Here is a 16,753-nt window from a genome sequence, read left to right on the forward strand (position 1 = left end):
TTTTAAATTAATCAAAGGTGTGCTTTCCATAGCATATAAATTGTATGACCTGGACTGGTTAGCAAATGTAGAAAACTTTCACATATATGTAATTTCCAAAGGATTTTTGCTGTTTAAGTGCAGTAATTTTTGCCTAGCCCTCTCTGCATGTTAATCAATAGAATTGCAGTTGTCAGGATGAAAAGCAACTCCATCCTCTGCTAGAACATAAAGGCTACAAGTATCAGCCCACATTTTGATGCCTGGAAGCATCTTAAGAGCTCTCACCTGTTGAAAGCAGTGTTTTATTGTGCTTTGGGCTGAATGAGATAATTGCACCACCAGTCTTTGAGGCCATAAACTATGTAAGTCTCTTTTAGTTTGCTTTGTTTGTTTACATTTTGCACAGAACAGAATTCAGTCAATAATTCCACCCTGCATAATACATTTTGATAAATACCTTTTTAGGTGCTTCCATCTGAAGCTACCCGACGTTGCGCTTCTTTAGAAAAGTGCTGACAGTCTTGAGAGAGAAAAATCAATCCTCTTTATTCCACATTCCAAATAGCCTATTCTCTCCCCAAACTAGGACAGTGTTCTTAGCGTTGCATGAATGTCTGGCAGTTTTCTGATATATGCAAGGCTGAATATGACCAAATGTTTGCTTCTGCCTCCGGCGCTCGTCATAACTTCTGCTCTTTCCTGTGGAGCTTGAAGATTACTGCATCAGCCTGCTGAGCTGACCTGCAGGAAAAAATGCAGCTGTGTTTTTTTCCTGGAAAGATGGATTTCTCCATGGAGGGCGTGAGAAATGGATGTCGACATGGAACCAGCGAGGAAGAGATTCGTAAGGCAAGTGCTACTTGCATACCATTCAACAAGAACTAGGCTGCCTTTTTTAACCAGAGCCAGTCCAGGAGGATAGCATGGCTGATGGTATCAAAAGTCAACAGGAGATAAGAAACAGGAGCAAAGTCACACTCCTTCTGTCCCATTCTATGCAAATATCATCCATCAGGCCTGAGGCCACATTGGAATGGATCTAAATAATCTCTGCCATCCAAGAATGCTTGTAGTGGCCCTACCACAACACTCGCCTTTCCTCAAAGGGGTATATTTGATAGGGGTGGATAGTTGCTTCAGTCTAAAGGGTCCAGAGCTAATTTCTTTGGGAACAACCACACCACTGCCTCTTTCAAAACAACAGGTACCACCCCTCATGCAATGAAGCATTAGCCGGGGTTAGGCTTAACGGTAAAGGGTAAAGGGACCCCTGACCATTAGGTCCAGTCGTGGCCGACTCTGGGGTTGTGGCGCTCATCTCGCTTTATTAGCTGAGGGAGCCAAGGGAGCCAGCTTCCGGGTCATGTGGCCAACATGACTAAGCCGCTTCTGGCAAACCAGAGCAGCGCACGGAAACGCCATTTACCTTCCCGCCGGAGTGGTACCTATTTATCTACCTGCACTTTGATACACTTTTGAATGGCTAGGTTGGCAGGAGCAGGGACCGAGCAATGGGAGCTCACCCCGTCGCGGGATTCGAACCGCCAGCCTTCTGATCGGCAAGTCCTAGGCTCTGTGGTTTAGACCACAGCGCCACCCGTGTCCCTTCGGGGTTAGGCTTAATTTTCTTCAAATCATATCAGAGCCTATTTCTCAGGACAGTCCCAAGCAGCGTGGCATACTGTTGAACGTATGGTTCAGGAGTTTTAGTCCAAAACATCTGGTGGAGGTGCCAAGTTGGAGAAGGTTCAACAAAAGCATGCCTTAAGAGCACCATTTCCAGCACTGGAAAGGCTGGAAAGGAGTTTAGTGAGCCTCCTCTGCCATGAGTTACTTTTCCACTGATGGTCAACACTAGCTCACCAACAGGGGTCACAAAGGAGGATCCATTTGGACAGACTCTGTAGGCTTTGTTGTAGTACACATGCTTGGTATGCAGTAGGTCCCAGATTTAATCCCTAGCACCTGTCTCCAAAAGGGCAGGGGAAAACCCAATTCTGAAACCCTGGAGAACCACTGTCTGCCAGTCTTCAGCTTGTTGCTCTCCTTTTCAATTGCAACTCCTATATAATTCCTAAATATGCACCATGCTAACTGGGGATAATGGGACTTGTAATCCAAAACATCTGGAAGGTCTCAAGCTGTGGAAGGCTGGTGTAGGCAATCCTGAGCTAAACAGACCAATGGTCTGACTCGGTGTAAGGCAGCTTCCTGTGTTCCCAGTACGTAGCACTTCACATACATACCACCCATCATAGAGCCAGGCTAGTAAGCACCATCACAATCACTGTTTGACTGCCACAGAATGGCTTTTGAGTGCCTATTCAGCTCCATTTTTAGAAAGCTAACTTGAGATCAGTTACACACCCCAACTCCTGTTCTCACTAGCTCTCGCTTGTGCCATTGTCCCTCCCCCAGACTCACATTTCAGAAGTCTGATTATATCTTGTGACTTGCTGGATGCCTGTAAATTACCCCTTTGCATGGTGACCCTGGGGTATTGTAAGTATTGCTGAGCTTTTTATCATCATAACTCTGGTTGACACCAGCCTTTCATCAGCATTAGATAAATTGACATTGAATTAACCTCTTACCAGTGAAACCATGGAAATCGTTTTTCATCAATGTTCCTGCTCCTCGGAGGTGTTTGCTTGCCGTCGGAAGCCCCCAGCATCGGTCTTCTTTCCATCAAAGGTACGGTAATAATTAATTTTTCTGTGCTTTGGGGGTTTGGGTTTATTTCTTAGACAAACAGAACAAACATTGTCAGAATTTATTTTCAGTTACTTTTCTCATCTCCGCAGCTCTGCAGCTTTGATAAAAGGATCTCATCTCCATGGGTTGTCTTTAATCTACTTCAATAAAATGTGAATAATCTCATCAACACCTTTGGAGACTTAACTCCACCCAGCTGGAACACAGGGGCTCTCTGTTGTGGTTGCCAGGCAATGCCGCAGTAGATGCTGAACCCTTACAGGAGAAAAAATTCTTACTGGTAACTGGTGGAAAAAATGTTGACGGCCTGGGTTGGGTTCTGAGGTCAGGAAGCTTGTGTATCCCTTAACCGTGGGATCGTGATTACGTCAACCAGAACTATCCATAAATCAAAGTGTGGTTAATGACAGTCCAAACATTTCCTACAGCATAGTGCAATCCCCTATGACCTATACAATGGAGTAAGCCCCATTGAATACTTATTGTTGTGTAAACATGTATAGGGTTGTTTGCTAGCCAACAGAGGTCCAGCAGTTGTCTCCAAATAACTCACGAACAAGGTACAAAAAATACTTCTTTCTTGATGTTTACCCCACTACCTGATATTCAGTGAAGTTTTACTCAGTGCAGACCTCTTGAAATTAGTGAACATGTACCGTATTTTTCCATGTATAAGACTATATTTTTTCCTAAATTTTTGAAGTTTAAAATAAGGGGTCGTCTTATACACGGATAGCACATAGTGCATTTTCTTAATTTTGGGTTTTTAAAAATATGGGTCATCTTATGCATGGGGGCGTCTTATACATGGAAAAATACTGTATATCCTGTTCATTATACATGTTTATTGATTTCAGTTAATGATATACAATGAAATGTTATACAGTGAATTGAAAAGAAGGTTCAAAATAACTTTTGTAAAAAACAACAACCAGAAGCTTTTCTTTAGGACTTATAGGGACAGAACTACCTAAATTGTATAGAAATGTATTTATGTATGTTACTACAGCAGCAAGAATGCTACTTGCCCAAAAGTGGAAAGAAGCAGAAGTCCCAGTAAAGGAAGAATGGATACAAAAACTTATGGAATATGAAGAAATGGTGAAACGTACCAGAAGAATAAGAAATCACGATAACAAACCGTTTATAAAAGAATGGAAAAGTTTATTGAATATTTACAGATAAATTGCAAACAGATAAAAATATTAGCAGGTTTATTATAATAAACTGCAGTTACTAAAAAACCTGCAGATATTAAAAAATAAAATTAAGGAACCGCAGAAAGAGGGTGAAGTCAAACTTTGAAATGTTAAATTGATTATAAAAGTAATGAAATGTATATACTTGAAAAGTATAAACAAAACAAAACAAACAAACAAAAAGAAATCAATGACTAATTTCTGTTAATTTCAATAAGACTTCTCTGGATAAAACTTGGTTGAATACCAACCAAGTTGTTTTTCCACAGTGTATGACATTTCACAGTTGGTCTCATCTGCCTTTGGGGGAGGGGGGAGTCCACTAACCATGTGTGGAAAACCAAATAAGATTTCCCTTCAACACCCCCCTTTTTAAGCTAAAGGCAGGCCTGCCTGGCTTAAGGTTAGTCATACAGTTTCATCTTCATAAAAATATGGGAAAACTTTTTTGTACTTGCTATGGATAGTAGCACTTGTTTCCCTTCAATATGCACTACTGCACTATCAATTAATTGAAACAGGAACTTTTGGCCAAGTGTCCCTATTTTCCAGGGATGTCCCTGATTTAGAGAAGCTGTCCCTATTTCTGATGTGATCCTGGAATGTTCCACTTTTCCTTTGGGCATCCCTATTTTCGTTGGAGGGTATGGAGTTATCTGACCCTGAGCCATCTGAAGGCAATCCTTTATAGGGAAGTTATTTTAATGTTTAATGTTTTATTATGTTTTTACATATGTTGGAAGCTGCCCAGAGTCTCTGGGGCAACCCAGTATGATGTGTGGGGTATAAATAGTAGAGTTATTATTATGGAATGGGATGTCCCTGTTTTCACCAGAGAAATGTTGGAGGGTATGTTATAGACATTTGTGTAGTGTAGCAGTATTACAGAGTGTACATGTAGTATTTTGGTTCATGAGTGGGTACATTTTGCCGCACATGCTATTTGGGGAAATTCTCCTTACTTCCAGACAATACAGATATCTGGTGTCAGGGAACTGCCATCGGCAGGACAGGAGGTGCCAAGGCTCTCTGAGGTAGAGAGAGACTTGACACCTGAAGAGGGAACCAGTAGGGGGCGAACAGGAACGTCAAGGGAAGGGGAGTCGGAGGAATGGCTCAGAGATGCTTCCAGTGAAAACAGTGGGGAAGTCTCAGGGCCCCCTATAGGAACACCCGTTCCTCGGCGGAAACTGTCACGCAGAGAGTCCAGAAGACGTGTTTCCATTAAGGAGCTTTTATGTTGGAAACGTTTCCGAAAGCAGCCACTTTCGGATTCTGCTAGCGACTGACGCAGCCATGCTGGAGGGGCTCCGTCACAGGCAGAGGTTTGAGAAGCGGTTCAAACTCTGAGGGATTGCAATTTACACACAAGCAGCTCTTCATCCCATCACAGCAATCCGAAAGTCATCGACAGCTAGCTTGTGCCAGGGAGAGGCATCATGAGCGAACCAGCAGGAACCGGAGGGGCAGCTGGAGGTCCAAGCCTGGAGGAAAGGTATAGGACGTTGGAAATCCAGCTTGCCTTGCAGACGGCGAGGCTGGAAGAAAGGAGGGCTCAGGATGCAGAGAGGGGGAGGGAGAAAGCCACCCCACTCAACAGAAAGATGCCAGGATTGGTGCAGAAATTTGGGGGGGACCCCAGGAACTACCATGCCTTTAGGACAGAGATGCAATATGCTCTCAATCTGCAATTTGATGACTTTCCTGATGAGGAATCGCGAGTGGCTTTTGTAATTAGCCACCTCGAATCAGGGGCGAAGGACTGGGTTAGACCCTTGATGGCAGCAAATAATGAGATCCTAAAGGACGCGATGAAGTTTTTTCGTGCCATGGACCTGATGTTTTCCAGTGACATTGAGCAGGGAGGAGTGCGAAGGCAGTTAATGGCTTGCAAACAGGGAAACCGGACTGTCCGTGAGTACTGGACTGAGTTCACTATGTTGATTCATCGATTGGGGTGGGACTTGGCTTCTGAGCCCATTCAAATGCTTTTTGAAGAGGGTCTGTCTTCGTCCTTGAAAGATGAACTTTCCCGGAACCCCAGAGCAGAGTCTATGGACCAGCTGACTAAAGCCGCGCTAGCCATTGGAGCGCGCCAGGAGGCGAGGGCTTTGGAGAAGCGGGAGGGGAAAGGAGAACGTTGGAGGGAGCTCCGCATTCCAGACATTCCAGAGCAGCCTTTCCCGCCGGCAGAGCCGATGGAAGTGGGAACAGCGCGTGCGCGCACAGTTTCAAACATCGGTGAAGGGCGGAAGAAAGAGGGAAAGGGCGGGAAAAAATGCTATCTCTGCCAACAGCCAGGACACTTTGCCAGAGTCTGTCCACGGAGAAAGGAATGGCAAGGCATGGCAGGAGCTGTTGGGGGAGAGGAGGAGGAAAGCACAGAGCAGGTAAAAGCCAACGCCTGGCTGCCGTCGGGGCACAGCAGCCAGGCTCAAAAGCAGTGAGAGTGCCCGCACCAGAACCTCCCAGGCCTGCTCTAGTGATAGAGGTGTTGCTAGAGCTGCCAAATGGACACCCCCTACAGATCAAAGCCCTGCTGGATTCAGGCAGCTCCTGTAATTTCATGAGTAAGGAGTTCGCAGCTGAGCACCAGATACAAACCCTCCCCTTAAGTAAACCCCTGCAGGTAACCACGATTGACGGCAGAGAGCTGTTGGGAGGAGAAGTGAACCAACAGACTGTTCCCATGATAATGAGGGTGGCAAGACACACCGAGAGGATAGCGTTCAATGTGGCCACATTGGGAGGAGCTCCCATTATTTTGGGGATGAGCTGGCTGGCACTTCACGATCCTCTAGTGGGATGGCACCAGAGGGTGGTCTCCTTTGGGTCGGCGCATTGCCTGGAACACTGCAAGCAGGGGAAGGATCCAGGGGGAGCCAAGATCACCTTAGCTGGGATGGAGGTAATGAAGCAAGGGGAGGTGCCTCCGCAATATGCAGATCTGAGCAACGTATTCAGCGAAAGAGAAGCGGACAAACTGCCGCCGCATAGACCCTTTGACTGTCAAATCAACCTACTCCCGGGGGCTCAACTCCCAGTGGGCAAGCTGTACGCCATGTCAGACAGGGAGATGCAGGAGCTGAGGGAGTTCATTGACAAAAACCTGAAGAGGGGTTTCATCAGAGAGTCCCGAGCGGTGGGGGGCAGCCCAGTGTTTTTTGTGGACAAAAAAAACACAGATAAGCCGAGACTTGTAGTGGATTTCAGGGCCCTGAACGCCGTGTCGGAACCCCTGGCCTTTCCTATGCCCCGAATTGATGACATTCTGACCAGGGTGAGGAAGGGGAAGATTTTTACAAAACTGGACCTGCGGGGGGCGTATAATCTGATACGAATAAGGAAGGGGGATGAATGGAAGACCACCATGTTCACCCCTTTGGGAGCATTTGAATACCTCGTAATGCCCTTCGGTCTCCAAGCCGGCTCCGCATGTTTTCAAGCTTTCATCAACCACGTCCTGGGGCCGTTGCTCTACAAGAATTGTGTGGCCTTTTTGGATGACGTGTTGGTGTATTCGGAAAATGAAGAGCAGCATGTGAGGGACGTGAGAGAAGTGTTGGGCCGGCTGCAAGCCAATCAGCTGTGGGTGAAACTGGAGAAGTGCCAGTTTCATGCCAAGGAGGTGGAATTCCTGGGGTACCGCCTGTCAGACCAAGGATTGGCCATGGATCCAGGCAAGGTCCAGGCGGTGCTGGAATGGAAGACACCGAAAACCAAGAAGGATGTGCAAAGATTCCTGGGGTTTGGGAACTTTTATCGGAAGTTCATCAAGAATTTTGCACACTTGACGGCGCCCATCACCGACTGCCTCAGTAGCAAGAAGAAATTTGTTTGGACGGCGGAGGCGGAGAGAGCTTTTGAAGAACTGAAAAGGGCTTTCGCTTCGGAAGAACAACTTCTGCATGTGGACCTACAGAAGCCCATGAGGGTGGAGACAGACGCGTCAGACAGAGCGGTGGGGGCGGTGCTCCTTCAGCCGGGAAGAAATACGTCAGGGTGGAGACCGTGTGCCTTTTTCTCGAGGAAGCTGAATAAGTCCGAGCGGAACTACACGGTGTATGACAGGGAACTACTTGCCATTCACGAAGCGTTCCGGAGGTGGAGACATTTATTGATTGGGGCACAACACAAGGTGCAAGTGTGCACCGACCACAAGAATTTGGAGTATTGGAGAACAGCTCGAGTACTCAACCAACGGCAAGTGAGATGGGCACAGGAATTTTCCAAATTCCACTTTGAGATTTGTTATGTACCAGGCCCAGAGAACGTCAGGGCGGACGCTCTCTCACGCAAACCAGAGTACTTGGAAGGGGAGGGGGCAAGCGAAGAAAGACATGTCATTCCTGAGGACCGCTGGGTGTGTGGGGCGGCGCTGGTGGGGAGACGAGAGCTGGTAGAAGAAACGGAAACTGACGAATATGCCCAAAATAAGCTCAGAGGCCTCAGGGGAGAGGGTGAGAGCCCGGAGGGTTTTGAAGAAAGAAATGGGGCATTGTATTACAAAGGGGCACTGTATATACCAGAAGGTGAATTGAGAGGGAGGGTACTCAAGCAGTTGCATGATAGTCCCACGGCGGGACATTTTGGACAACACAAGACCATGTGGATGGTCACCAGGGAGTTTTGGTGGCCCAAGGTGAGGGAAGATGTAAAGGAGTATGTAAGAGGGTGTGACCAATGCCAGAGGGCCAAGGGGGAAAGAAGGGCGCCGGCAGGGTTATTGGAACCACTACCCACGCCAGAACGGCCTTGGGAGGCGGTATCAATAGATTTTATGACGGATCTGCCCAAATCCAAAGGGAAGACGGCCATCATGGTAGTAGTGGACCTGTTAACTAAGATGTGCCACTTTGTAGCATGTTCACATGCAGTCACAGCGGAAGAAACAGCGAAGTTGTTTGTAGAACACGTCTTCCGGCTGCATGGCGCCCCCTTGAGGGTTGTCTCGGACCGCGGGAAACAATTTACTTCCAGGTTCTGGAGGAAGCTCATGAGCTTGCTGCACGTGGAAGTCAATTTTTCGACGGCCCGGCATCCTGAAACCAATGGGCAGGCGGAAAGAGCAAATGGCATCCTCCAACAATATCTGAGGTGCTATGTCAATGACAGAGGGAATGATTGGGTCGAAAAGCTGGCGCTGGCAGAATTTGCCTACAACAATGCGGAGCATGTGTCCACAGGGATGAGCCCCTTTTTGGCCAATTACGGGTGTCACCCCAGGGCATTCCCGGGGGAGGGGGGCGAGAGATGGAGCGTCCCAGCGGCCGAACAGTTTGTAGAAGAGATGGAAGCGATCCATCGTCAGCTTCAGCTCAACTTAGAAAGGGCCAAGGCTCAATATAAGAAGCAGGCAGACAAGAGCAGGAGGGAAGGTGAAACCATAAGGGTGGGGGATCAGGTGTGGTTGTCCACCCAAGGGTTGCCGTTCAAAGGGGGTTGTAAGAAATTAAGACCCAAGAGATTGGGACCCTTTGAGGTCATTCAGCAGGTCAACCCAGTGGCGTTCAAACTCCGGTTACCCAACCACATGAAATTGCATCCAGTGTTCCACAGGTCATTACTGTCACCGTACAAGGGGGGAGGTGAAGAGGAGCACACCAGGGGACCGGTCTTGGAGGAGAGGGAAAGCAGTAACCATGTAGCGGAAATCCTCGATTCCAGGTGGAAGGGCAATCAGGTGGAGTATTTAGTGGCGTGGGAAGGGGAACCGGAGTCAGAAAACACCTGGGTGACTGCAGAGGAGGTCAATGACGAGGTTTTAACAGAAACGTTCCACCAAAGATTCCCGCGGAAACCACAGCCGGTAGCAAGGTTTAGAAGGGAGTATTTCGGCACCACAGACGAGGAAGAGGAACTGGAAGGATTCGCGGAGTCGGAGTTGGAAGAAGGAACGGACTCAGATGACGAGGAGTACCGAGAGACTAGGAACCACAACGAGTGGAGAAAGGTGTTCGAAACTTCAGACGATGAGGAAGGTTCCTTCCGGGGTTTTACCTCCTCACAACCCGTAGGGGAGGAGACGGGAGGGGGTGAAGGGGGCCCTGGAGGGGAGGTGGATGTCAGGGAACTGCCATCGGCAGGACAGGAGGTGCCAAGGCTCTCTGAGGTAGAGAGAGACTTGACACCTGAAGAGGGAACCAGTAGGGGGCGAACAGGAACGTCAAGGGAAGGGGAGTCGGAGGAATGGCTCAGAGATGCTTCCAGTGAAAACAGTGGGGAAGTCTCAGGGCCCCCTATAGGAACACCCGTTCCTCGGCGGAAACTGTCACGCAGAGAGTCCAGAAGACGTGTTTCCGTTAAGGAGCTTTTATGTTGGAAACGTTTCCGAAAGCAGCCACTTTCGGATTCTGCTAGCGACTGACGCAGCCATGCTGGAGGGGCTCCGTCACAGGCAGAGGTTTGAGAAGCGGTTCAAACTCTGAGGGATTGCAATTTACACACAAGCAGCTCTTCATCCCATCACATCTGGCTTACTGAAGAATTACACATACAATGCAGTAGCTCTCTCAAAAGTCTACACAGACCGTCCAACTATCCTGATATGTGTGGTAAATACATAAGCATGACTTTGCACAAACAGAACAGTGTAAAGTACAGTTGTGGCTGACAGAAAACCTCCAGGTAAGATTACCTCAATAAATTTCTGAAGATGGTTGGAAACTGCAGCTCAGATTTCAGTAGCTGACTGGGGCAAGACAACCCGAGCATCACCAATCTTAGTATGACTGCACGGACCCCTCTCCATGTGCTCTCTCTGGGAGGTGTGAGAGGTGATGACAAAAAAATCTGGCCTTTTCAGCTCCCAATCTGTGGAACATTGTCTCCACTGAAGAACGTCTGGTGCCATCAATTGCTTTAAGGTGACAGGTAAAAATGTTTTCATTTATCCAGAAGTTTGATCCTTAATTTGGAGGGTATCTAGTCATATGCAGCCTCTTGTTGTGCTCATCCTTTAAGTGAGATGGGGAGGATTGGCTCCAAACACACACACACACACACACACAGAGAGAGAGAGAGAGAGAGAGAGAGAGAGAGAGAGATACAATTTGGATCAGCACTTTAGGCCTTGTTTTATTTCTGGTTGTGTGTGTGTGTGTGTGTATACAGTGGAATCTCAGTTGTTGAACGTAATTGGTTCTGGAAGACCGTACGACTTCCAAAACGTTCGATAACTGAGACGCAATTGCTGGTTGGCAAAATCCATTGAAAAAATGGAGAAACGCACCTTGGAAGCCGTTCAACTTCCAAGGCATGTTCAAAAACGGAAGCATTCACTTTTGGGTTGTTGGCGTTCGAAAGCTGAAACGTTCGACTTCCGAAACGTTCGACAACCGAGGTTCCACTGTACCTTAAATGTTTCCTATTATTTTCTTTTTTTATCTTGCAACTTTCTTTCATAGAATCATAGAATCATAGAATCATAGAGTTGGAAGAGACCACAAGGGTCATCGAGTCCAACCCCCTGCCAAGCAGGAAACACCATCAGAGCACTCCTGACATATGGTTGTCAAGCCTCTGCTTAAAGACCTCCAAAGAAGGAGACTCCACCACACTCCTTGGCAGCAAATTCCACTGTCGAACAGCTCTTACTGTCAGGAAGTTCTTCCTAATGTTTAGGTGGAATCTTCTTTCTTGTAGTTTGGATCCATTGCTCCGTGTCCGCTTCTCTGGAGCAGCAGAAAACAACCTTTCTCCCTCCTCTATGTGACATCCTTTTATATATTTGAACATGGCTATCATATCACCCCTTAACCTCCTCTTCTCCAGGCTAAACATGCCCAGCTCCCTTAGCCGATCCTCATAAGGCATTGTTTCTAGGCCTTTGACCATTTTGGTTGCCCTCAGGCACTTCAGTCCAAAAAGCAACAAATAAGGTTAAAAAAAAAAGGAGCTATTTTAATACATCATGTGTGCTTCATTTTCTGTGCGAGAGGCTGTTGGGATGCCTATAGGTAAAACTGACAAGAGGAGAATGCAAGCAGGGAGGTTCTGTTAGGTCAGCAAGTACCTAATTGCTCTGCCAGCTGGAGCTTGAGGAACCTGCAGGACTTGGCTCCAACACTTGTCATTCTGTAATAACTAATGTTAGACTTAATGGAGAAATCAGGTCACTGGTTGCTAGCAAAATGCCCATTTTATTACAGAGACTCCTTTCATCTGCTGTGCCTATAATACTTTTACAGCTCCATTAAAAAAAGATTTCATTTTCCCTTTACTGTAATGGCTTGGGTCATAAATGAATTAATCTATTAGTTAGTATTCAGGCAAACTCTACCGTTCTATCTATACGGCCCTCTTCATCACTGGTTAAGCAGGAGTTAATGGACTCTTAGAATTAAGTGACCTATTTGGAGTACAATAATTTCTGTTGGCCTCAGTTTGCAAGAATTTTGACGCCTCACTGCTCTGGTCAAGTGAATATAGCATCCTCCCAGCTAGGCCTCTAGCCGTACACTAGCCTTTCCCTCATGTGTAACTAATTACTCTCTACCATGTAGCTTCAAGAGGAACCAAATAGCCTTTGTAGACAAACGTACATCCTGATGAGGGAAGCAGAGTCCTTCCTGATCATAGTTTTTCCAGTATCTTATCAAGCAGTGAGTTCTCAACAATGAATTAACAGATAATTTGAAATATAAGGTTATGAGGCCTTCTACCTATGAGTACCAGATGCTGGGGCAAACCACAGGAGAAGTTGACCACCTCTAAGTTCTTCTTGTGATCTTCCAAAGCCATAAACTTTTTGGATGGATCCAGCAAGGCATTTTTTTAATGTGCTTCAGCTTAAGGAGTAGAGTCGCTGTAGAATGTAGAAAGGAATGGCAAGGCTCTGATCAGTGCCTAGAGTCATAGTTCCCTAGTCACCTTTCTTCTGGAATTCATATCAAAGTGGAGATTTCACTTGAGAGGGCTGCATTTCATCGACAACTTGTGCTGCAGTGCGCTGAGTGGCCTAGATGTGGCTTCAGATCTGGAAAACTTGTTTCAAATCCGTGTTCCGATAAGAGGCTCACAGCATGGCTTTGGGAAAGCCGCTGTCTTCCAGCCTAACATTTAGGAGGAGGGCTAAATCACCATTCAAGGAGAATGACAGAATACAAAATATACCAAAATAACAAGATCTCCTTTGCAATATACAATATACAGTACGGCCTATCTTCTGTAGTGACAGAGCACCGCTGCTAGCAAATATTTCACAGCAGGGAATTACAGAAGCATTTTTACCAGTGAGAAAAGCAGCTCTGCTTCTTTCCGAAGAATGCTTTCTTTTGAGAGAGAGATACTGACTTCAATGTTTCCCTGTTGTGGAAAACACATAATTGCAACCCTGTTGACTAGGGTTTGGTCGTATCTGGCATACACAGAAACTTTGAAGCCATTTTGAGAGTAGGCAGATGGTGTTCTTTTCAGTCACTCCCTCTAATGCTGAACTTGGGTGACCTGTGCAAGCATCTTTGTAGGCAAAATGGGAACTGAAGGCTTAGAAGGCAATGACACTTGTGTGCGGACAGGCCTGACTTTCTCTGGTCTTGTGTGAGCAGGGCTCACTTTCAAAGAAAACATTGTTCAGGCGCTTGCTTCTTCGTGCTGGGGAGGGGAAACAGGAGGTAGAAGGCGGCAGAGAGGGGGGAAGAGGTGAATGAGCAGCTGAAAGCTAGAAAGGCAGAAGTGGATAAGATGGTACCTAACACCAAGGAAACTCTCGTCGATACACCCAGGAGCCTCACCAAAATGCTGGAGAGGCTGCACCTCCACAGGCACGTACCTCCACATGTGGGAATGTCCCCAAATCCAACTTTTCTGGACATCAGTCATATAAGAAATACACAAAATAACTAAGGAGGTATTAGAAGTAACCACAGAACTGGCCCTACTCAACATCTTCCAAGATAACAATGTCCGTTCACATTATAAAGAGCTCATAACCCACCTACTCTCAGCATCCAGAAACATCATAGCCAGGAACTGGAGAGAGCTGTCAGGAGTAAACATGGACCAGTGGTATCAGACAGTATAGGAAACAGCCTTACTAGAAAAGTTAACCAATAAACTGAAACTGACACAGGGACAAATAGAAGAAGACACCTTCATCACATACACATTCGTAATACTGGCGTACAAGTATAGCCAAATACAGGTCTAAATTCACACCCCTAGATTCTGATCACTATAATCTCTGGAGTTGTTGACTCAGGGCCTGGTTTGGTGAGTTACCAGCACTTAAAAATTCTCCTCAGCTTTTTATATATTGTAGCTGCTTAAAAGCCTCTTGAGTTTGCTGATCTACCTCTGCTTTTTATTGATTTTTTTTATGGTCTTATATTTTTCTCCTGTGTTTGTAAGCTATCTGGGAACCTCCTGCCGAAGGTGTGGCATATTATATTCACCCAAAAATCGGTCAGGGATATCTGATTTCTTCTCTTTGTTACCATTTCCCCCAGTGAGTTTCAAAACTAGCTTACCCTTGTTACTTGTAAGAATTTGTCAAGAAGGGCATTTCTGAGGTGCATTTAACTGTGTGTGCAGAGCCTGTATGATTTGAAAGAGAGAACCTGAACTGAATTAGGCTAATAGATCACCCTAGATTTGTTCCAAATATGTTTTCTGAGGCTGCGTCCTGTTGAGGTAGGATGACCAACTGTTTTTTAGCTGTCCCTTCAGAGTGAAAAAGAAGGAGTCAATAAAACATCTCACCCACAACCTTTTCTGTTTATGGCTTTATTGAGCTACACATTTACATACACACTTTACCCTAGTGTAACATGCAAGTTTTTGAACGTTAAAGTCTGGATATTCCTAAGAAGAGTGTCAGTCATGTGTATGATTTGAGCTTCTTAGCTGTGATTTTGTTCTTCGTACTTCAACATGTTCTACAAGGTTGAAATGGAAGTGGCTGTTCAAAGTCTTGATAACTTGCATGATGAAATAGTTATAGTGAAGAACTGGAGAGTTAGAGGAGAAGGAGCTGGGGCAATGATTGGGATGTGGGGACAGTGCAAGAAATAGTGTTATGCCACTCTAACCTAAGGGACATCACATTAAGGTTACTACATGCTTCAGGAGATGCTGAATTTCACACTTAAGGGGAAAAAATCCTGTGGCAGAAGCATAGAAGCTGCATGCAGCACATTGAGATACAAATATGTGCAGAATACCTGGTGCAGACAGGTTTTATATCTTAACCCTGTGACAGCAATTCAGACTTTGACCTCTGCAGGTCAACTAATCTGAGGTTGACATGCAGATGGAGTGTATTATGGGGTGCATGCCTAGGCTCAGACTTCATGCAGGTGGTTGTTTCAAGTTTATCATACCGTCACACCCGCAGCGAGGGTCTGTATGTCAGAGGAAGCCTGCTGTAATTGGTAGAAACTCAAGTCAGACATTTCAGACCTTGCCACTTCATTATGTCATGTGTCTAAGGAAGAATCAGACGGCGGGGAGATCATAATGTCTCTGCCTAGGTGCCAAATTTAGCTTTTGAGTGGCACCCTTCCGCCCCTCGCTATCTAGTAGTTTGCAAGACTGAAAGAGAAGCGGCTGTAATTGGATATTGTACGAAGGGGCACTGTGCTGGCTTCAGTCAGTCTGCCCTTTCTGAGCCAAGCTGCTTAATGAGAAGAGTCAAGAAGTTCAAGGTCACTCCAGGAGCTGACTTCCAAGTCAGTCTTTAGCTAGAGCTTTTGCTTTGATTGAACTTCTGGCAAGGGGAAGGGGAACACATAACTAAGGAGAGCAATTTTTCTTACCTTGTGTGAGCATGTGATGAAGGAGTCATGTAGAACTGTAGTCAGTAGATGAATAGTATAATGAGGCTTTAATTTTGAGCCATAACACAGTCCTGGAAGATCAAAAGTAAAGTTGGGATTTGAGAATATCCAGAATGCTTTATTCTCCACTGAGCGCTCATCCACACTTTCGCTTGGCCCGTTTTCTTAATTGTATTGTGTATCAATTAATTCCCCCGACATCTGAGAGCTTTTCTCATTGTTCTGCGTCTTGCAAAAATCCAATCTTATCCACTGACTTGAAGCTAAGTTAAGCAAAAATCTCTCTTCAGAATTTGCATGCATCTGGATCACTCGCTGGATCATCACCTTGTTGTGGTGAGTGGGCTTGCACCTTCCTATGATCCTTGTGAGCAAAGCTGTCGGGAGTCCCGTACTCCCAGGAGGGTCACCCAAGGCAGTAAGGTCAAGGGGGAGGAGCTAGACAAAGAATGATCCAAGAAATTCTCAATGGCAGCACAGGCAGAAGATAACAAGTGGTATGTTACAATGGCTGCGAAGGCGGATGAAGGCTGCAGCAGATAAGAATCTACCAGTCATTGTGACACTCATGCCATCAGAATACAGCCTTACTGCGAAGACGATATGTTGGTCAATGTGCACTGATCTACACAAATAAAGAAATGCACAAATAAAACAAATTCATGCACAGGCATTTTCCCAAAACCCATCCCAAACCCAAAGCCCCATGGTAACGGGGAAAGGACTGTGAAATCTGGAAGCTCCTAGTCATGAACTGGCACATGGGCAGTGGATACAGACTCATTTGTTCTGACTCAAGGAATGAGGCAGTTGAGTAGCTCGGCAGCTGTATCTAGGATGGAGCAGCCCTATTTAGGATCCACTCTGCTTCCCCCGAAAAGGGGGAGGGGCTAGAAAAGGTGCCCTGAACATAGCCTGCCTCACTTTTTCCCTGACTGCATTACTGCACTCAGTGGGATCGCCACCCAGTGGTCGTAAAAATTGACCTTTGGAACATGGAATACACAGAGCAATATAACAAGATGAGTGTCCTGAACGCAGGACTGCCATCATTGCAAGAGAGTTGCGACGTTTTAACAT

The 16,753-nt window shown here is 46.1% G+C and overlaps 1 long non-coding RNA gene across 1 annotated transcript; it reads right to left on the reverse strand.

Moving 5' to 3' along the window:
• Window positions 1–480: 480 nt before the first annotated feature.
• On the reverse strand, window positions 481–16,270 carry LOC310677336. Its single transcript, XR_014511090.1, has 3 exons — window positions 15,653–16,270; window positions 2,577–2,724; window positions 481–723 (listed from the first exon to the last, which is right to left on the reverse strand). It is a non-coding gene; the product is annotated as an uncharacterized lncRNA (long non-coding RNA).
• Window positions 16,271–16,753: the final 483 nt, after the last annotated feature.

Source organism: Podarcis tiliguerta (genome assembly GCF_965153285.1).
Source record: "Podarcis tiliguerta genome assembly, chromosome: 5".
Taxonomy (NCBI): domain Eukaryota; kingdom Metazoa; phylum Chordata; class Lepidosauria; order Squamata; family Lacertidae; genus Podarcis; species Podarcis tiliguerta.